The sequence below is a fragment of the Poecilia formosa genome, unplaced genomic scaffold, assembly GCF_000485575.1.
Source record: "Poecilia formosa unplaced genomic scaffold, Poecilia_formosa-5.1.2 Scaffold5, whole genome shotgun sequence".
In the NCBI taxonomy this organism is placed as follows: Eukaryota; Metazoa; Chordata; class Actinopteri; order Cyprinodontiformes; family Poeciliidae; genus Poecilia; species Poecilia formosa.
In genome coordinates, this window is record NW_006799944.1 from 4,403,030 (window position 1) to 4,425,077 (window position 22,048).

The window sequence follows — 22,048 nt, forward strand, 5'->3', positions numbered from 1 at the left end:
CCCCACACACACACACACACACACACACACACACACACACATAGTAGGAAGAGTTTCACAAGGCCTAAAAACAGGAAGCAGGGAGCCACTTGTTGCCATGGATGGATTGGAAAGATGGTATTTCGGGAATGTTTCCCCAAAGCCTTGTAAAGCTTGTGGGATGCTGAAAATATTTGCCCTCGCTCACAGGCTGCGAATGTGTGGGATCTGTTACCCCCTGCTCCAAAGAATGCAGTTTATGCATGTGTTTACTAACACGGGTGCTTTGTTCTGAAGCCCGGGAGGGTCACGTTCCTTTACCGAGTCAGTTTCAATTCCCCGTCAAGGTAGGCACACTGTGTGAAAGTCACACACACTCTGGCGCTGTATGACAGGAGCCGGTTTGAGTTTTCCAGGCAGATCAAAGCGAGAGCTGAGAGAGGGGTTTTCTTCTGTTCCTACACTCACATGATAGGCTTCACGGTTCACAGAGAGCCACAGGTTGACATCTGAGGGACTTTGCCCATGCAGGAAGAAGGGGCGGGAGGGACCACAACACAGGCGTTACATCAACCGTTAAAGGCCTGACACATGCTTTGTGGCACATGTGTTTACGTGGCCCTGTGCTGTGATGGCATAAAACCTGAGGGAGGATAATGTGGCCTAAAAGAAACCCTGTCAACTTTCAGATAAAAGGAACAGAGATGAGTGAGTTCAGAATATTTCGCAAAGATTAAGAATTTCAGCAGGCCCAGTGCCACAAGGGGACTATAAGGGACTTGATCTTCTCAAATTGACTCTGCCAGCTACTCAAGGCTTAGTTGTTGTTTTTTTTTATGCCACGGAGATATTTGTAATATTTATTCACAACTATTTATAAAAGAAAAAACAATACAAATTTGCACACATCTCATCCACTGATTAGCTGGCTGAGCCTCTTGCTAGATTCTCATATTTCATTTCACATTATGTGCATGTATCTACATTACACCTTTAAAAGCTGGCAACTTTCTTGCTTACAAAGAAAATAAAGATTCAAAAATATATTAAGTAAATCACAAATCCCCAGCCTCACTCAACCAGCGGTGTGACCGCAGACGTCTTGGTGGATCACTTATTGATCAGCGTCCTTCGAGACGCACTGATCACATCATAATCGCTTCACAATCACCGAGTTTGTAAGCTGTGCAGACAAAACAGGATTTCACCAATATGTTATAAAACAAGGACAAAACGAACGCAGAGATGACCTTTTAAATCGACTTCTCTATCTTGTATCATCGACAGGCAAAATTGGCATCTGTAAACGGATTTGGATCATTTCGAAAAATATACATCAACATTTCCATATTGCATGTTCCTCATCGAGACAAGTCTGGACTTTCCACAACGTTCAGCTTCTGCCTATTGGCTGACGTCTTCCTACAAGCCACCATCATCGCCGCCTACCACCCTGTCAGACACATGTGGCACCAGCCCGTCTTTGCCTCGGGTTTGATTGATGTTCTGTCTCCTAACACAGCCATGCGTCGCTAATCATTTCATACGAGGACTGCACGCAAAAGTGGGAAAATTGACTAACCATTAAAAAACCATTTATTGCCAGCGGACGACATTAACGAGCCGACATTGACCGGCGCTTTCATTTAAAGTTCACCCTCATCAATGGCCAACGAGGAGGAGCGGCACTGACGTGCGCCCTGCTCATCAAGGAGAGGAATAATTAAATATTTTCAATCCATTTTGCTCAGGATGTTTATTGCAGTGCTGCGGAGGTTTTTAAGGTAGCCGATCCATTCGGCATGAGCGCAGTTTCCCCTCCACGCTGTCAACTGGCAGGCGTCACACACGGACTCTCCAGCGCCAAGACATTGGCCGTACTCACCGCTGTCGCTGCTGAATGTGTGCGAGAACGATAAGCCCAGACTGAGGGAATCCTGGGAATGCTAGGAGGCATTTTGCGAGTAATCTGACCCAGAGGCCAGGCTTAGGCCGAGCAATGTGGTGAAGGACAATGAGCTCGAGCAGCGGAGAAACTCATACACAGCGGCTTCCCCCCCCCCGCCCCCCCAATGACTTTAGACACACTTCCATCCATAAAAACAGATTATTGCTGTTTATCCTCTTTTCATTCTCAGTTTTTTTTTTTTTTTTACATTCGTGCACTTGGCTCTCCGCCCTGATAATGGCACTTCTCCACACCTCCCTTTCCCAGCGACCGTTGCTCCGCTGGCTTCACTGTGTACTTATAAAAAAAAATAAAAAAATCAATTGCTACAGCTGTGAGAGGAGGATGTAATAGTGAATACATTTTGTGTCCACCCCCCCTCCACCCCCACCCTCTCCATAATCTTCTGCCTCAACATGTCAGACAAATTGTGCTGCCTCTTCCAAATCTAATAAAGCCGGCCCCCTTCTTACAACAAACCGTGCATATAAATGCACACAACCACAACAGACGCTTCCACTGCAACACGGGCTGAAAGTGGAGAGAGATGGTGGTAATCACAATCAAGAGAGGATCAAATATGTATGAAACTACTGTGTTATAGGGTAAAAGCGTATTTTTTTCTCTCACCCCTGGGGGATAGTCCAGATACGCAATCTCTGTGATGTCTATCCCCAGGGCCCATATGTTTAAAGTCATCCGCGTGAGACATGACTGATTTGTGTTTTTTCCCTGAAAGATAACAACCAAACACAATGATTGGAGGACTCCTCCCCTCACAGCCCCGCTCCTGCTGTATCACGGTTAAATCATTTGTACTCCATCCTGTCACATTTCAGTTGCTTATCACTCCTGCCCTTAAAAAAAAAACGGGGCTGCGCTTCCTGATTTAGCCAAAAGGCCAACCCACCACCTTAAGTAATTCATGCAGTGATTTATCCCACCACACATCTTGTGACCACCTGTCATGAGGAGATAGCATTCTTGGTACTATTAAACCAATGTAATTACCAGAGAGGGGTTCCCCCAGTTCAGTAAGCATCTTAGCGCCGCAGACTCTCACCATGTGACTGTGAAAGTCAATATAAGGAGGTTTGCTGGCGCCCTGCTCTCCGACAACGGAGCTTTGCATCTGGTTAACACCTCAAAGCTCAACACAATTTATTGGATTTTGTTTGTTTTTTGTTTTTTTTTACACATTGTTTCAGAAATAAAATCTGAGAGGAGCAGTAAGCTTTTATGTTCATAAATCCCCCTCTGAATGGTGGATATTTTGCACCTTTTCTGAAACTATTACAATCAAAAGTCTTTAGAAGTTTCTCGCATTCAGAAAGTGATATAGTTTTCCCACTCTTTGCAAAACAGCTGGACCTTGGTCAGATCCGATGTGAAGTAGATATGTGAACAGCAATTTCAAATACTTGGCACAGATTCACGTTTATATTTAGCTATCTTTGGAATCTGGTTAACTTTACTTCCTGCTCTAGGTGGAAATCTAGAATTGTCATCCTGCAATCAGTGGACCCAAGTTAGTTTCTTTGGTCATCCTTTTCTTTCTCCATATTTTTGTTTTTACAACATATCCTTCTCAACATACAAATTTCCTTCAATGGCACAATTATTTACTACTTTGGGTTGGTATATCACATAAAAACAGAAAAAATAGACAAATGCCTGCAACATAAACCTTGAAAAGGTTCAAATGGGGTGAATTTGGCATAGTGAAATTCTTATATGTAGCTTTACATATTGCTGTTGATGTGTAAAACCCAAAGATTTGACACAAATATTTCCGAAAAAGGATTTCCTCCAGCATCTTGGTGAATGAACTTTAAACTGTGGGAGAAACACAAAGACTATCAGTTCTGAATCCACCGTAGGTTAATCTTAATACCAGTAACTGGCCCAGGCTTAGTCTGAATAGTTTGGCGAGGCACCATGTGCGAGTAACTTTAGGTAGGATCAGGAAAAAAAAAAACCAAGGAACAAGAGAGGTGTACCATAGCTGTCTTTCTAATGACAGCCAGTTTAATTGAAAAATCCACTTCTTTGTTGGAGAGCAACCAATTCGGTGTCGAGAAGCAGAGGACCCCGTTCCCTGGCTCAGTGGTTAACAGGAAAAAAAAAAATGAGATAAAAACTAAAGGAGGCAAGAAAAGTGAGACGGGGCAAAAGGAATGAAAAAAAAATAAAGTAAAGAGGAGCAGAGTATTAGAGGTAGGCACAGATATGGATGGAGTGAGAGGGAATTACAGATCTCACTGAGATAAAGAGGGGAAACGATGGGAGGGAGGGAGAAAGAATGAAACAGAGAGGACCAAAGAAAAGGGGGAGGGGGAGAGAAACGGAGTTAAAGCCAAGCTCAGCAGTATTTCTCAGGCTCAATTTCCAGGACATGATTAGTTTGGGGTGATGACATGTAATGGGGGCAGGAAAAGAAAAAAAAGAGGAAAAATATGCCTCCTTGACTCTCCATCTTTTAACTTATGTTTTCTCTCAGAGGAGTTCTTGTTATAACAGTGTCCTGCTTCAAAGCCTGAAAAACAGTAGAGACTAGTCGCACCAATGACTACTACCAATTGTTTTTTGTTTTTTTTTTCGTTTTAAAGACATACAAAGTAAAATAAAACCATGTAGGTAAAGAACTAAAACATTTTGGAGATCACGAAACAGATCCTGCCACACAACAACAGATCGACATTTAAATTTAGATGTTGACGGTTCAACCAACCTGTTCACACTCCCTGTGAGCAATATGCCAGTCTAATTTGTATGATTTGCCTCAAAATAAATCAGAGCTCAAATTTAGAAATGACATAAAATTGAAATACAGCATGTTCCAGATGCTAACTGGAGAAGCAGTAGGATTGGCTAATTGTTGTGTTGCTAACAACAAGTAGCAATACAAAGTGTTTTTGCTCCATTTTTGTGTTTAAATACTACAAAAACATCCTCAGAGAGGCTGTTATAAGTTATAACTAATAACATTTTATCATGTTTTGTCTGTGTTGCATTGATTTTGCAGGGCTGCTTGGAGAAATCTGACTTCATGAGTCAGAATTTTGACTTCAGGAGGCTTCCTTGCTGCGTTTCTCACTGAGAACTATAAAAATACAACTTCCTAGTACAAATTCAAAGGAACACAAGAGAATGGATAATGCAGATGGGATTTGGATTCATAAAAAAGAAAAAAAAGCAGATAAAAGAAACATTGTAGTATAATAACTTTAGTTCAATTGCTACTGGTTCTAAATATTCCCTTTGAAGTATCAATTTTCAAAGGATGAGTAGAGAAGTAAAGAAAAATCTCCACAAAACATCTAAGAAAAAAACAACAAGAAATTGAGCAGTCTATTTCAGCAGGTAATCTGATGATTGGCTGACAAACACATATTATCAAGGAAACCCCTGCAGCCAGACCCCCTGCAGAGAGCACGGGGCTGTGATAACCAAGCAAGAAGGCAGAGAACAAAGAGAAAAAGAAAAAAACGCGGCTACATCAGGAGCGCTAATTGAATCCAAAACACTCAAAAGCAATTTTTGATTAGTAAGCTCACTCAGTGTGCCCTCTCTCTACTCACTCCACTTCTGCCTCCTCCAACGCTTTTTATGTTTTAGTCATATCCTCTTCCCCAACATCAGCAGAGGAGAGCGCTGCAGTGTATCATCCAATTTCAGCCGCATTTAACCCCAACCCAACATTTGACACAGGAGTAGCGAAAAAGCCAGTAACCGGACACCAGATTTTTTTTTTTATATTCCCACCTGTGCTTTATTTCTCGTCAGACTTCAGGAGAGCGGCCCCCCCTCTTGGACCCCCTGCTGCTGCAGAGGCCCAGACAGTGTGTCCTGGTCTGGCTCTACCCCAGTGAGCAACAACCTGGTCTCAGCCCTGCACAACAGATTGACTCCGTCTGTGCTAGCACCCTGTTGGCTAATGCAAGTGCAGTCCATCTGCTAATTCTAATCCACCCTGCATCAACTGATATGTAAGCACGTATAGAGTTGCCCTCCAAAGAGTTCACGTACTTGCTAAAATACCATGTGTTTTTTTTAAAAATGGAAATCAGAGTAAATCCTTCTAAGCGTTTTTCCACCTTTATTGTTACACATAAATCTACAGGTGTTTGGTTAGTGCAATGACATGGTTGCATTAGTGTGCAAACCATGAAGCTAATACCTTTCGAGGTATTCAAGTGTCCTTACATTCATACCAATCATAAATTATATTGATTCAAATGACAGAAAAATATCATTGATGGATTATCCTGACTTCTCCACATTTGCCTCATTTGACTTAAGTCTTTGCAAAGAGGTCACAATGGATCAGAGGGCTCTCATCATATAAAGGCATCACAGTAGAAGTAGTAAGGTTGCAGTAAGTTTACGACATTGAACATCATTAAAAGAACGTCACATCTATGTACCTTATGGTAGAGGCAGCGTCATGCCGTAGGGTTACTTTTCCTCTGATAGAATATGGATTGTTATCAAAGAGGATTAATGAAATGATGGACAACCTCAAAACTAGTCAATTTTGACCCAAAACCTTAAGGCGTTTCTGGAAAAAAAATAAAAAATCAAAATGAAGAAGGATTTCAATTTTTACCTCCACTTTGGGTGCAGGCATGTGTCTAAATCCACATAAGAATGACTTAATGAAAAGGAAATTAATGTTATTGAATGGCCTGGTCACAGTCCAGACCTACATCTTGACAGAGAAAATCTGTAGGATTGCCTGAACGGAGCAGTGGACAAACGATGTGTTCACACAGCGTGAAAGATTTCAAAGATTTTTGAAAAACAGAATGGGCAAATTTTGCAAAGGCAAGATGCTCTTGAACTGGTCGACTCCAGCTAAAGACGGCAGTAAAACTGAATCGAAATCCACTCATTATTACCATAGTTTAAGAGTGAGGACATAATGTAAAGAAATTATTGCACCTTCTTCCCAGTCTAACCGATTTGTTTGTCGTTATATCTCCCATCATGTAGAAAAAGATTTGAAATGATTTATCACTTTTTTTTTTACACCACAACCATCCCCTGGGAGCGTGTACATGTCAGAGAGCCAGTGTACATATGGGCATATGAGACAAGCTCTGAATGTTGAGACCACATCCCGAAAAATATGATTAATCGATCCCATCAGCATTGTCATGAAACCTTTCTGCATCCTATCACCTGATGATCAATGAAGATAAATGGCAGGCTGCGGCTGCTGCTCCTCGTCTTGTCGGGCAGGTTCGGCACATGCGCAGCAACGTCCCGAGTAAAAACGTCACGGGGGATGAGAACCCACTCCCGCACACAAACTCATGTACAGTCATTAGCCACATTAGCCACCTGTGACCCATAAACACAACACTTCAGAACACGGGGACGGGCAGGTACACCCACGCATGCACAGCGCCCGAGGAACAAGATGAAACAAAGATGATGCAGTTTAGGAGTGAGCATTAAGAGAACTGGGCGGTCAGAAGGAGATTAGCAGTGGTTAAACTGTGCAGATACATCTTCTGAACGCGCTACGGTGTGGTTAAGCCAATCGTGCTACGGATTAAGCTGCAATATCATGTCAGAGGAACACGAGCGAGGCCAGGCTCCAGCATCGTGAACACATTCCAGGGCAGTAAACACAGTCTTGGAGAGAAGATGAACTGCTTATAAAACAAGAGGAAAAGCATGATCTCTTCATAAATGAAGGCAGCATGGAGGCGATGCAGACTGGTGTATGAATGTAGGCCAAGTGCGTTCTTGTGGACATTTGCATGTGTAGCCGTCATGATTTGCATATTTTTGTGTTCGCGGGTATGCAAAGTAGCTCCCACTGTGTGTGCGCGCACGAGCGGGAAGGTGTGCACGAAAAGGAGTTGGGAGCAGTCGGTGCACCGAGGCTCTGACTTTGCACATCTCACACATGCTGGAAGAGTTCTCCCTGCATAATCACATTTAAACCCCTTTCACACACCATAATTCAATTCCCCCTTCTAGACAATGACCATGTCATCTTAATCTGGCAGGTAGATTATACAGCATCCCACACAAGACTGCTAATGCTAAGGGAACGGCTCAAGCTATTGTACGCTTCCTTCAAGGTTGGACGGGCTGCTGCAGATTGCTTTAGCGGATTGCTTCTGCCACTCATGTTTTCCACCGGTGGTTCCTTGCATTTAATCGGGAGAAGCCGCTTTCTCCTCGTTTCACCATCTGGGAGTCCTGAACATGCTGGGGTTTTGTGTGTGTGTGTGTATGTGTGTGTGTGTGTGTGTGTGGTTTTTGGCTGAATTTCAAGCTCTGAATAGCTCTTTTGTTGATTTATATTAAACATTTATCACTGAACATGAATGTGGTCTTCTCAATACAGACATACACCTTGTTCTACCTCTTCAACAACACATAATAAGCCCGACTGTGAAGCAGACAAGCTGAAAACGTTTGCGAGTGTTAAGACATAAATCTGGTGGACTTAAAGGGCTGGTACAGCTCATCTCTGGATTTCCAGCTACGGCCCACGTTGGATAATAGAGCCAGAACGACAACAAAAAAAAAAACATTTTATAATCTGCATTTCTACAAATCCTGCGAGATAGTGAATCTGATATATTTAGAAATTGTAATTACTGCTGCTAATCAGCTATAACACTCGGATACAGTGGAGCGGCAGGTGTGTGCACACTGGGTGTGTGGTTGTTAGGTCTTGATACCACCCATCAAGCTCCTCTCTCCACCCCCCCATCCAGTCTTCCTCAATCGGATTATAGGTAAATCATTCAGCCATAACAGGGTCTGTTAGAGCTTCTTCATACCTCAACCACCGATCTGCCCAGCATGGTTCCATCAGCACTGGGAACAATGTCCCTGTTTGCCTTAAGGGGCTCCATGTGTGAAGAAATCAGATGTGTTGCCACGAAAAAGTATAAAATTATCTTATTGGTGTTTTTTTTTTGTTTTTTTTTTTATGTGAAAAATTTAAAACCCACATTTGTAGGTTTAAACTGATTTGCCACGGGAAAAATCTCCCCCATCTTCAGAAGCAGCTGAGCTTCTATGGGATTCTAACGGTACAATGACCTTGAGTTAAAACACCCAAGTGTCCTACTGCTGCTACGATAACATTTTGAATGTTACGGTTAGAGAACGATCTGTGATACTTATGAATTGGTAATTAGTTTTATATACGCCAACACATATGGAGAGAGATAGAGAGAGCAGGGATGGCCCAAGGTTGTACAGAGCCTAAAGCAGATTGGCGGCCCCTCCTCCTGTTGAGAAGATCACCACCGCTAACAACCTTTCAATACATATTTGGTGAAATCCAGGCCGCATTCACAGATAATTGAATGCATCCTGCGCATTTAATGCGCCAGATGTATTTGCAAATGAATCCAACTAAAATACTCATAGCAACAGTCAATCAAGATTATTCTTCTGCACTTTTTTAAAGTAAACTTTCCATCCATCCATTCCTTCAAATCCAAAATTCCTACCGGGAGAAGTAAACACCGATCTTATGACCACGAGCTAAAAGTGTAGCATTGACCAGCAGCAACAGGTGGGGGAAGGGAACTGCACGACTGCTTCAAAAGATCAAGAACAGCTCTGCCAGCTTCTTCTTTAAAAAGGAATTTAAATCTTAGAAACAAAATGATGAGAAAGTTGATCAGTTTTGAAATCTTTTTATGCCTTGACAACGGTATCCTCACTCTTGAATCGACTCCTGCAGCACAGACACATGTGCTGCTGACCTAAGCCGAAATTCTTCAGTGGATGACTAAGTATCACAGGATAGCTAATGATCTGTGATACAGAACAGTATAATTAGAGAGCTGCAACAGAGCTGCAGATGCCCGTGACTCCTTAAATCATGGGTCAGACTCTCTGATGCAGTCCGGCTAATGAAAAGCAGAAACATTCCTGAGAGGACTAACACAACAAACTCACAAGTACCAGAGCAAGACCAGAACCATACAATGAAAATAGCATTACAGCCTCACCGCAAACCTCTGGAATACTGTAAAGAATAGACAGTGGGTGCAGACAGTTGTAAAATGTGCTTATTTTGTCACACCACAACAAGTTACTCCTTAAAATCTCCAAAGTTCTGTTTTTATGCAGCCAATTAAAGTCACATCTGCTTTTTAGCAAACACGCAGTGGGGCCAAAGGCATGTCTGTCCATAAACTACAGCTATTTGCTGAGCAACGACTGTGGGGCCAGTAAATACGGGACCATGCAACCACCAGTGTAGCGGTGATTGCTCAAGTGTATGCCAAACTGTGAGCCCAGCTTTCACCATGTGGCCTTATTGAACTCATGCAGCCATCATTTTATCAGAGTCTGCTTTCATCCTCTGAGAGAAGTAGATCTGACTGTGGAGCAGAAGGTTGCTCCCCTGCCTTCAGGCTGCTAATGTGAAGGTTTTCTCCTGCCTCTGATCAATCCTCTGTCTCTTTGTGGCTCTTCCAACAAGCCAGGCAAGAAGACAGGCTAAGTCAGACATACTGTTCTTGAAGTTTTGTCTTTCTCTCTTGACCAGGAAGAATGCGCTCCAGTTGGACGGGATTTGCCTCCCTCCCTTTTATCTCCCCAGCTGCAGACTTTTAGCTGTGTTGGGTGACATGCCATTGGATTCTCCTTGCCTTGTGGACATGTGAATGGGAGTGTAAACTGGGGAACGTGCCAGCGAGATCAGTGCATTGTAACCTCAAAAGAATGCTTCATGTCTTCCCTTCAGAGTAATTTTCAGAGTCCATGTTTTGATGTGAGCCTCTAAGAACAATGAAATCGCAGTGAGCCAGCGTTACGAAGTGGTTTGTGGTGCAACCAGGTGTCTCCGTGGACGATCCCATGGGTCCCATGTCAAGATTGGATTCTGTTGTCCTTCACCGCTCAAGGACGTGGTTGGAGGACGTGACAAACAACTCACCGGAAAATCTGAGAGGCTCCCACAGATTTTGTTCTACAACAGAAGCTGGTTGCAAAGAGTGCAAAGTGAGCAACCTGACAAAAGCTGAAGATCTTGTTGAGTGAGAACATACAACAGCTTGCAAAATCATTATGACATGAAAACCTTTGCAAAGCATTGTACTGGGTGTGTCATGCTGAAAATAAAAGCTTACAAAGAAAAATTTGGTTTAATCAGTATATATCAATAATAATTTAAACACATGAAAGATCAGCTTGAGAAAAGAACACATGTTTTTTCTGTATTTTTTTTTTTTACAGAAAATACTTTAAAAAGCAAACTGAGTAACAAATAATTTATTTGGGGAGGGATTGGATGTGCTTGATCTTCTAAAGAGCCAAGGAACCATAACTGGGCTTTCAAACATTCGGTCCTAATTTATTTATATAGTGAGCTCAACATTTACTGCAAGACATTATCAGTACATGGGGAAAACTCACTTCAGTTCACTTCAAGAGTGGACATAATGTCAGGTAAACGAATCAGACTTTTTAAAAAGCTCCTTGATTCTACAACATTAATCCAAAAGACCGTCTTTGTACTTCTGCCTTGCAGACTTTTCCAGATGGAAACTGACATAAACTCTGTCTATTTTCTTTGGAGGACTTTCCTATAAGAAACTTTTTTTTTTTTTTTTGATGCTCATTTTTTAATTTGTTTCATAGTTATTAAACGGGGAAACATTTGTGTTTTCCCATTATGGTAAACGAACATATGCATAGTACACAGATGACTGCTGACTTCTAAATATGGCATCTAAACTTTATCCTTGTCCACTCACCCCGATATTCAAGGAGGACAAAGAAATGTTCTCAATATGAACCGGCACAGAGCTGCACAGGGAACAAATGTGGCTCACTATACATGAGGGAGGAGAGAGATAAATATAACCTCCCCTCTCACCTCCAATTCTGCGTTTTGCCACCAGTGTTCCTCGGAGGAGGTCCCGGTCGTTTCACAGTCGTCACAGAATAGACAGCTGGCAGTCAGTTATGTTCTGACACCACATTTGGGGTCCCTTACCACCTACCAATGTGCATACTCTGTTCAGACACTTCTAAATATTTAATCAGGACAAGTAGAAGGCAATCTCCTACATCCACAAGCATTAAACATTTAATACCCGGCTGGCATGATAGCTAGTCAGCCGAGACTTAGTGAGGAGACGCGCGCAGTAGAAAGCCGAGGACACTTGTTCTTCCCTGGTTAATTTACACAAAGACAAATCCCACAGCAAGAAATACAGGTCACGACACTCTATGCTCAAGTGTAGGTCAAAATCAAGGATCCAACACGCCCACACTCTGACAGACAAAAAAGAAAAAAAAAGAAAAAAAAACCCTCCCACAAACACACAGGGTAGAAAAGGTAAATCTCTCTACAAACATATATCATCTGTGAGAGGTGATGCAGGCAGGAGGTTGCCGAGTCCCATCAGTCATGGCTTTAGATTGAGGTTAAAAGCAGAACAGGGCAGCCACTGTCAGCACAGCCAAGGACGTAGAGAGAGGCTGGAGCCAACATGCTGTACACTGGAAAAATTGAACACAGTCTGCACAACAGCAGATGTGCAATGAAGTAGTTAGGATACAGTTGTTGGTACAAAACGCCACTATGCTGTTTTCCTTGCTAAAGAATAAATTTCCTTAAAAAGATGCTTTATTTTCTTTTCTAAAATTCTTCTACTGGACAACATCTGGGCATTAGCCTCTCTCTCTCTTGCGCCAGAGAATGCATTTTTTATTATTATTCTGGTTTTCAGTGGATATCAGATAACCTTTAATGATGTGTGAAAGAAAATGGATTGCTGATATTGAAAGAAGAGCTTCATGGTCAGATACTGAGAAGGCACCAAGTAATAGCACAAGGTATGCTTTGTGCTTGGAGAGGCAGGCTGGGCAAAAGCTAAATCTTAGCACTGACCTGAAGTAAACTACAATGTCCCGAATGTCCGTCTCTCAGAGAAGACAGTCGGTGGGATGGTTTATTTAAAGCTCAAAGTACATATAAGGGATGTACACCTGAAAATAAGAGACTTGTGTTTTGTTTTTGGCCACCTTCAGAGCAGCCTCTCCAAATACAGATGGATGCAAAAGTTGCGGCAGCAGCAAACAATCCATCTGACAAAGCACTGGCTCTAATGTGAAACCGATATTTAGATGTTAAGCTGTATATCTGATTTAAAAGTACTGATGGTGCTGGTGGAGATACCACCACCCATTCAACCCGTACGGAAAACAGGTTACCACGACGATGTAGGCCGGTGGAGAGGCGCTGATGAGGAAGATGCTTCCCATTTCTTAGTCATTTCATTGCTTTACTGTGAATAGATATAACATCTACAGTCGCCCTCCAGAAAATAGCTTCCTCCAGCATCGACTTTGGTTCATCGATATCATCCAGGCAAAAGAAAAGCATATTAGTTTTATATACGTGCACTGGAAACAAGCCACTTTATTACTTGCTAGTAACTTTTTGGCTTTTAAAACACCCTTATCTCTTTGTAGCACAAATTCAACAAGATGTCTGAAAAATCTGTGGGAGATGTCTACATTGACTCTTGACATCCTTGTCAACATGGAGCTGGACTTAGACTTTCGTTTCATCGTATTTGTTTCTGTTGGGATGTCGAATAGGAAAACAGACATTCATGGTGATGTCATCAGGAAAAACAAACATGGATTGCAATCAGGGAATAGGAGGCAATAAAAACAAAGTTTGTCACATACAGGAAAAAAACAATTTTCTAATATGTGTGTCTTGAGAATATGTTACAATTGCATATGTAGAAAAAAGGTTAATAGTTAATAATTAATAATGGGAAACCTCTCTAATGCATCTGTCTCAGGCCTGTAGTTATATTTAACCAAAATGAAGGGAATTATGAATTATTGACATCTCTGTATGTTTTGATGCCGTTTTTTGTTATTGTGTACCATCAACCTAAATCAGCTGAAAACTAAAATGTGCTTTAAATGTGAGCAATGACCCCTTATTTGTTCCGCAATTAATCAACTGTCAGAAACTTGCTGAGACTGAATTATTGGGACACTAACTTTGCGTGCCCTCAACATCAAAATAAAGGTTGTGTGTGTGCGTGTGTGCGCGCGCGCGTGTGCGTGGTCCCAGTCAATACTATCCAGTGGTATCATGGAGTATACACAGTATACAGTGTAAGGTATACATGCACAAGTAAACACACATAGATACAGATGCAGATACTGGAGGTGACCCAGCACCGTGACAGGGTTGGACGTGACTTGCTTAAGAATGGCGATGTGAGAGTGATAAAGCAGCATCTAAATCCACCCACATCCTGTGACCCCTGCAATAAGTCAAACACCAACTCCAGGCACATGCACCATAAATAACCCTGTCTGATTTCAGAGTGGAAGACCCCTCCCTCCACACAGGTTCTGAGTCTCTGTGTGACTAAGTGTGAGACTGAAAAGAAAAGGAGGAGGGGAGGGGAAAGTGCGGCTTATGGGAAAACAAACACCAAGCAGACATCCTTCGTTTAGCAACTAATAAGTTGCTAAAGGCAGCTAAATCTAACTTTCTGTTCTCTATTTCCATGCTCTCTTGGGTCACAAATGCAAACACAGAGGAAAGCACAAGTAGCACACACACACACACACACACACACACACACAGAGAATGCTCTCAGTCTTGAGATAATTCATGCAATCACACCCAAACACATCATGTGAGGTTAATAGAGCAGGTGTCCACTGCAGAGCTCTCACTGCACCCTCTTGGCTCCCAAGCCAATATCCCAGGCTAATTTGAATTAGAAAAAAATAAAAAAAAATCTGAAAACATTTGCTCGACGATTCAGGCTAATGTTCAATCTGCTGCTCTTTGACACAGTGCCACCATGCATCTCATTTCTATTCCTGAGGCCTGACTACAAATCTGCCAGCACTGCAGTGTTATGTGGGAGAAAACAGAAGGAAGAGAAATAGGGAGATGAGGTAAAAGAGCGAGGGAGCAAGGTGAATGTACTTTTTTTTAATCTCGTGTAAAATAATTTGCTCAGAACTTTCAGCCTGAAAAATACTGTGCAAGTGTAAATATTTTATGAGAACATACTCAAGGTCAATGTAGGAAATAAAAACATGTCACTTTTGACAAAGAAATTGTGCCATCCGAGCATGAGGAGTTTGAAAATAAGATGACGGGTTTGTAACAGAGAAACGCTAATTAAATTAAACCTCTGATATTTCAGGAAACCGTGAAAGACATGTGCTTTCACACTCAGGAAATCAATATACATATGTAAAGCACATTTACATTTGCACAGATAGCTGAAACTTGACATTTACCTCCTCTGTATAAGAAAACATAACCTTTTTCTCTCTGTGTCAATTCAGGAAAGTCTAGTTGACAGTGTTATGGCTTTGAGAGCTTATGGTATTTTAATTATCATCATTTGAGAAACTGGAAGAACACCTGTGGATGTATTTTAAGCTTAGCTACAGCCTGGCATTAAAGGAAAAGCAAAAGAAATCAGTGAATAAATCAGGAAAAAAAAATTGTGCACTTCAACAAATCTGGTCCAATGTCAAGATCCTTGAAGACACTATATTCATTTGTACATCAGTTAAATTATGCATCACTCCAAAAGCAATTTAGAGAGCAAGACTACAGTTCAAACATAAACTTAATGATAAAAACATTTATCGTTGGAGACTTCTCCTGCAGGCTGAAACTAACACTGACCCTCAACTTTGAAGTGTAGTGGAGGCAGCTGCCACAGGAGGGAATGGTGTACTTCACAAAATAGATTGTAGCATGAGGAAAAGCACATTATGTAGAAATATCATTGCGACATTTTAATACGTCAGTCAGGAAGCCAAAGCTTGGCTGCAGAAAGCTCTTTCAAATAAACAGTGACCCTAGATCTTCCATCAAATTAGTCACAAAGTGGCTTAAGGACATCAGAGTCAATGATTTGGAGTCACCGTAACAATCTTGATCTTCATCTCTCATAAAATTCGAAGTTAGCGGCTTAGAGGGGAAAGTGAACAAACCTAACTCAGTTACACCACTTCTGTGAAAAGAAATTGGCCAAAATTACAGCAAACTATTGTGGGAAGATTCTGGAAGGATACCCAAAACACCTAAGCAAGTCGGGTAATACAGTTTTAGAGGCGTACCAAACACTACAGAAGTGTATGACCATGTTTGACCTTAAAAAGAGCAAAAAAACAAACTCATAATATTTTTGGCCTGTCATAATAATTTTGGTAATCCAAACAGAAAGTCACTGCGGTCACATTGAGGTGACTGTATTTTATCCACATATCATGCATCGTCTATCTACCTCATCCGATGAATGTATCTACATGCACAAGCCCCAGCACTTAAAATGTGAAGCAGAGAGGCAAAGTGACAACAGTGAGAATTGGGGAAAATAATAAACTGTGGAAAGAAGATAGAGCGGGAGAAAACACTTTCCCCTGATGATTTTCATGCATAGCAAAAGTTTCCACTCAATTTCCTCTTCTTATTTTGGCACCATCCTGGAGATACTATCTCTCTGTCTCTCTCATTCTCTGCTCCACAGTCATGATGAGGGGTGCATAAAATTAGCTGCTTGAAAGGGAGACTGTGACCAGGGGCAACATGGAGGACCTTGTTTCCAAAGAGTCTCGGCACACTCCGCTCAATCCCCCACATCCCCAAGTAGCAGCAAAAGATCAGATAGAAAGTGAGAGGGCTGTTTAAAATAGCACCCCAAAGACACTGCACTGAATTTTTCATCAGCAGCAGCAGAAAAAAAAAGGAAAAATAAAAAATGCAGAGTGTGAAATGATTAACTCAGCGTTGATATTTTCTGTCTACCATCTCTGTTTTACAATCCTCTACCACCAAAATTACACAAAGTGTAATAGTGCACAATTACTCAAGATATTTTTAATTCACTTTTTTTAAGAGATGCACAGATAAGAGATTTGTGGTCAATTTCTGACCCCTGGTTTCTGCAAACCTTTCTCCCCCTCCCCCCACTTTAAACCCTACAGTGACAAGAAAAAGAAACAAAACATTGGGTCATCTTCCCACTTCACTGTTGCAAACTCAGCAACATTCTTGCTATGTTTAGCGACATTTCAGGAAAACGAAACATTGTTGGGGAAAGTCGGACTCGGCAAATCACGTTTTATAAAGATTGGTAATCAGTGATCGGTCAAAAGACTGCAATTGGTGCACCCTTGTAACAAACAACAATAAATATCAGTAATAATAAGAACCCAATCAAATAATATTTGAGCATTTTATGACTTTCCATCTCAATAATTCAATATAAAACACCCAGCCACAAAGATAAACAAATCCACAATGATTTTACTGCAGATGTACAGCATTGTAAAAAAATGTAAGGGTGCATAATGGAAGTAGTTTGGGACAAAAAAGCAAAGTGTATGGGAATATAGACTGGTAAAAAGCCAAACTGACCCACAGCCAAGACAATCAATCTGTGAACAGCAAGAGATTCACCTAAAATAACAAGAGCTTGTTTTGTTTTCTTCATTTTTTTTTTTTTACCCTTTACTCTGACTGATTACTTGCTAGAGCACATGGCTAACATTAAATGGCCCCAGGTTCAGGGAAAAATCTTGGCAGAAGAAGGAATGTACGTATAAAAAAGAAATAACAATAATAAAATAGATCCTTCTTGTGGTTTCTGCAAATCTTCATGTCATAAAATAATAATGTGGTGCCACAGTCTTTCTAAAACTGTCAAGGGCACACAAAGACTCTTTAAAAGAATCTTCAGTTTTGGAAGAGTTTTCAAACATCTCTTTTCTTTTCTTCTTTTCTTTCCTTTTCTTCTCTTTTCTTCCCTTTTCTTTTCTCTTTTAACCAAAAGCATCGCATGCACATGGATGGATGACAGGTGCAAATGCAGCAGAACAAGTCTGCTTTGTGAAATATGCACGTTAACACGGAGACACTCTCAGACATGTGTGTTCTTTATTGTGGTCAAAAGTAAGCAGTTGTTAGAAACCGCAGAGGTGAACCTGTCATTTCACACACTTCAGGCCCTGCAAATAGACAAGTCAGAGCCTTAAATGCTTCATCTAGCCTCTAGTCTCCCAGTCCAATTACAAGTCATCCCACCGAGCTTTCTCCTTCCATGCTCTCACGGGCTGTCAGGTTCTGATATGGAGGGCGTTGCAGTGTTGAAGGTCGGTCAGTCAGCACACTTAACCTCATTTCCCAACCCTGCGCTCTGCCTATTTCAGAATCCTTTTGATTGGTGTCCATTTGAAAAGCGGGCTTTGGACTTGGCTGCAGGGGCACAGTGAGTTTGATAGATCAGAACGGCACAATCTGAGAAAGAAAAAAAAGAAAAAAAAAAAAACGCTTTCTGAAGAACAAATCCTGACTGCAGTTAGTAATAATGGTTTTCAATTAAGCAGAGGAAAGAGACTAAATTGGTGGGAGCTTGTAGATGAAAACCAGTCATGCAATATTCATGTACACAAATTCATGAAAGCTTCTATTAGCATGAATATTAACATGGGGTCAGTGCTGCGTCATCTGAAGGAGACGGCTACCCACGTGGTCAGAAATAAAAGACGAGCGTGTAGGAAAGGAATCGAGCCTGAAAGAAATCAATGGGAGGTCAGTAGGAAATAGAAGGGACCTTGAAGAAAAGCTAAAGGAGGTACAACTCCTCAGAAAGAGATTAAGGATGATCTGCATTTTGCCTTTTCATCTGCTTTTACCATAATCATCCCTCTGTAAAGGCAGACAGCGGCTCCCACTCGAAACGACACCAATCTGAATGAGTGATCTTGACAAATTGGGCTGCCAGAAGAAGGGAGGGTGTGTTGCTTTTGGCTGAGGGGAGGGCTGCAGACAGACAGCGGGGAGTCTGTGGCAGGACAGAGATATAACTGCAATTGGCTGATGCACTTTCCTTTTTTTAATCTTTGAGCACGGAAAGAGATGACTGGAGGGAAACCACGCATACTGCCAAACCGGAATATCAAATCATCATCATAATATTTTAACATATTATCTTGGAAAGCAAAAGAATCCAACGTTGCTCTGGTCAAGGCGCCATAACAACTCAATTGCCAGGAATAGCCTTCAGTCTAGATGCTCTTTCTATGTTAAAAATAATCAAGCTCTCAGTATCAGTGAGGTATTTAAAACAAAGTCAAAGGAAGCACGTCATGACTATATTTGTGGAAGAAAATAAAAAACTACTTTATACACCCTATCAAGACAATTCATCCAGGCTGCCTGAGAGCGACAGAGAGTCATTTTTCAAGCAGATAACAGGAAAGCAAAGAGAATGCAGAGTTGCTCTCTTTTTACCCCTTTTGGGCTTTCAAACTCTGTCTTTTTGTGGATCATCCTGGATTTGGAAATGATCAAATCCTTGTGGATTTCATAGTTAGGGTAACGATCTACTTATTGGTAGTCAAGTTAGCCATACTTATCGGGGATATTCGACTCGTTGGATTGTCTCGGTCCGATATTGTGGAGTGTGTGGTGTCCCCAAATAAGAACATGCAGCAAATCAGAAAGTGAAGTGACGGAAACACGGAGGGGAATTGTCAGTACAGAAGACAACAAATAGCCATGGTGCACCAAAAGTATTTGAATCTTCTTTTGCTTTCCAACCTTGAATCAAGAGGATTCAAGGTTGTTCAGCATCATTGAGGTCATTTTACAGGAAGCCATTTTCTACATCATGTAAAGACATATCTGTGGTTCATGAGGGGTGTGGGAGAGAGCAAGACTAAAAGCAGCTAACAGGAAGACTTACAATGTTACCCTGTATTTGCTCTGTTTTATCCTTTTGAGTTTACATCCTCTGCCATGGCCCATCTCTCATCATGTACTAGATTTGGAAACGGAAGCAGCCTTTTGGAAAACAGAACTAAGGAAAGAATCTGAATTTTTCTTGTAAATACACCCAGACAGTTGTTCAAATAATGCTAGCAGTGCTTACCCCGCTATTTGGTAATATCAGACACTGAAGACAATCTAAAGTCGCTGTAAAATCTTGGCTTTGCAGTGACTGCTGTATCGTGCCCAGACAGCAGGAAGGACAAGGACATAACTGTAAATGGCTGATAAGGGCTGAATTTTCTAATCTGTGACATTAGAAAGTGGGAACTGGGGAGAAAACACCCAGACTCCCAAAGTGGCATATCCAGCCATGTTTCAAATGTTACGTGCATGCGTCAGAACAATATGGAAAATTCATCAGTAATCCTTAGTAGGTCACAACAGAATTAAAAGACTTCAAAGCTGGATTAGAGTGAGTGGCCATAGCAATTCCACACAGGCTAACTTATTACCGAGTATTAACACTGTATGTCAAACAAGGAGCTAATCGTGGCTTTAGTTTGAAAATATCATTTGACCTTTTGAGGAGGTCTCAGAATTAATTTTATGCTCCACAGATATCTAATTTTATGCTTTTACGGGCTTACACCAGCGCGGGATAATGGAAATGTCCTGATATTTTTCTTCACTTGGGAAACTGTTGAGCCTGCTGTGCTGCCGAGTGTTCAGTGCTAAATTCCTGCTTCTGTTTAATTTCATGGCCCTGTATAGGAGATGCTGCTGTACGCGAACCGACGGGTTGACAGTGAAATGCGGTGCAGAATGAGGAACCTCTCTGCTTTGTTTCAGCGAACCAGTAACGCTAATGAATTCACACTTCAACCAGCGTGCTTGGCTAGCACCTTCTCCCCCCCTGCACCACTCACTTTTTACCTGCCGCAACTTTCGCAAATGAAAAGTGAGAAATGGGCCAATTTACAGCTAAGGGCTGTTTCTTCCTAAGAGACAGAGACGTAGAGATGGAGAACAGAGGATGTGCAAAGACAGATGAGGGTTTGAATTTCAGCAGAGAGAAAAGAAGGGGGGCGGGCAGGCAAGATGACGGGGGAAGCATGATGTTGGCGCCAATATGAGTGTCATCTCTGATGATGGAAAGAAGTGCTTGAATTGCATTTTTGGCCTTTAACTTCTCTTATACAAAGAGACTGCATCGAGGAGCAGCTCTTGATCTTTCCAATCAGCCTGCACGACAAGAGCTGCTCAGATATTCAACAAGCAGAAACAAAAGGGCACGTCAGCATGAAGAAGTTTGCTTCGTTCCGGGAAGTTTGGAACAAAGATAGAAGGGATTTGGAAAGAAGCCAGAAGAATAAGGCCAGTAGAAAGCCGGGCGACAGTAAAAAGTAACAGAGGGTTACCATCTGTTCATAATTATGATTCAAGTCCTTTCTCTAACTAAAACGGTCTGGAGCTTGTGCTTTCTTAGGGTAATAACATGGCTCAGTTACAAGATGTAGCAACAGTGGACTTGTCTGTCCAGGATAATTAAAGCATAGAGGAAGGGTTATTTACACATGAACACTGAGTACGACTGCCGTCTGTTGTGGGATGATTTTTGGCCTGATGTGTGTACAACCAGACACAAATTAAAAATACAATCTATTTCTGATTGGTAAGCACACCGTACAGTATGATATGCAAGTGGCACCATATTGCATTAATAACACCACTCTTCGGTGCAGAAGTCGTTACTGAAGGAAGCTTTTTTCAGCGGCAGAGAAGTTATTAAAATGACGTCAGAGTAGCAGAGAGCTATGCGAAGCTTGGTGAAAGGAAGACGTTCATTTTGTAACATTGCGACTTTAAGAAGTAGGGTGAGAAACTTGGTCATACAGGAGGGACTCAGAGCAGAGCCACTGCTTCTGCACATCGACCAGAGCCAGTAGAAGTGACTCGAACCAGGGATACACACGATTTTATTTTTTAAGAATTTTTTGCATCAGTGACCTTTAATGAACTGTGGTTTGACAGGAAAGAGGGTGGACAGAGAAGGGGAAGACATGCAGCGAATCTCCTGAGACCGGGAGTCGACACAGTGTGCCCACTCTCCCAACACTCAGTTAGCACTGCATGTGTCCCCGGGAATTTTATTTTTATACCTTTGCAAGTGAACTCAAGACAATAAGGCGTATAAAATGTGAACTCTGCGATCGTTTCGTCTTTGTTTATATGCAAAACCTGCTTCGCAGCTACTCGTCGACACTGTCTCTGCTCCTATTGTAAATAATTAATGAACGTACACAGTAAGAAGGCAGGATAAAAAATAAAGGAAGTTGGAA

At 41.7% G+C, this 22,048-nt stretch overlaps 1 protein-coding gene across 3 annotated transcripts in view; it reads right to left on the bottom strand.

The window, feature by feature from the left end:
* LOC103146299 (tetratricopeptide repeat protein 28) overlaps window positions 1-22,048 on the bottom strand; it is a 233,412-nt gene that overhangs the window by 116,267 nt on the left and 95,097 nt on the right. The gene's annotated exons all lie outside the window — the stretch shown is intronic.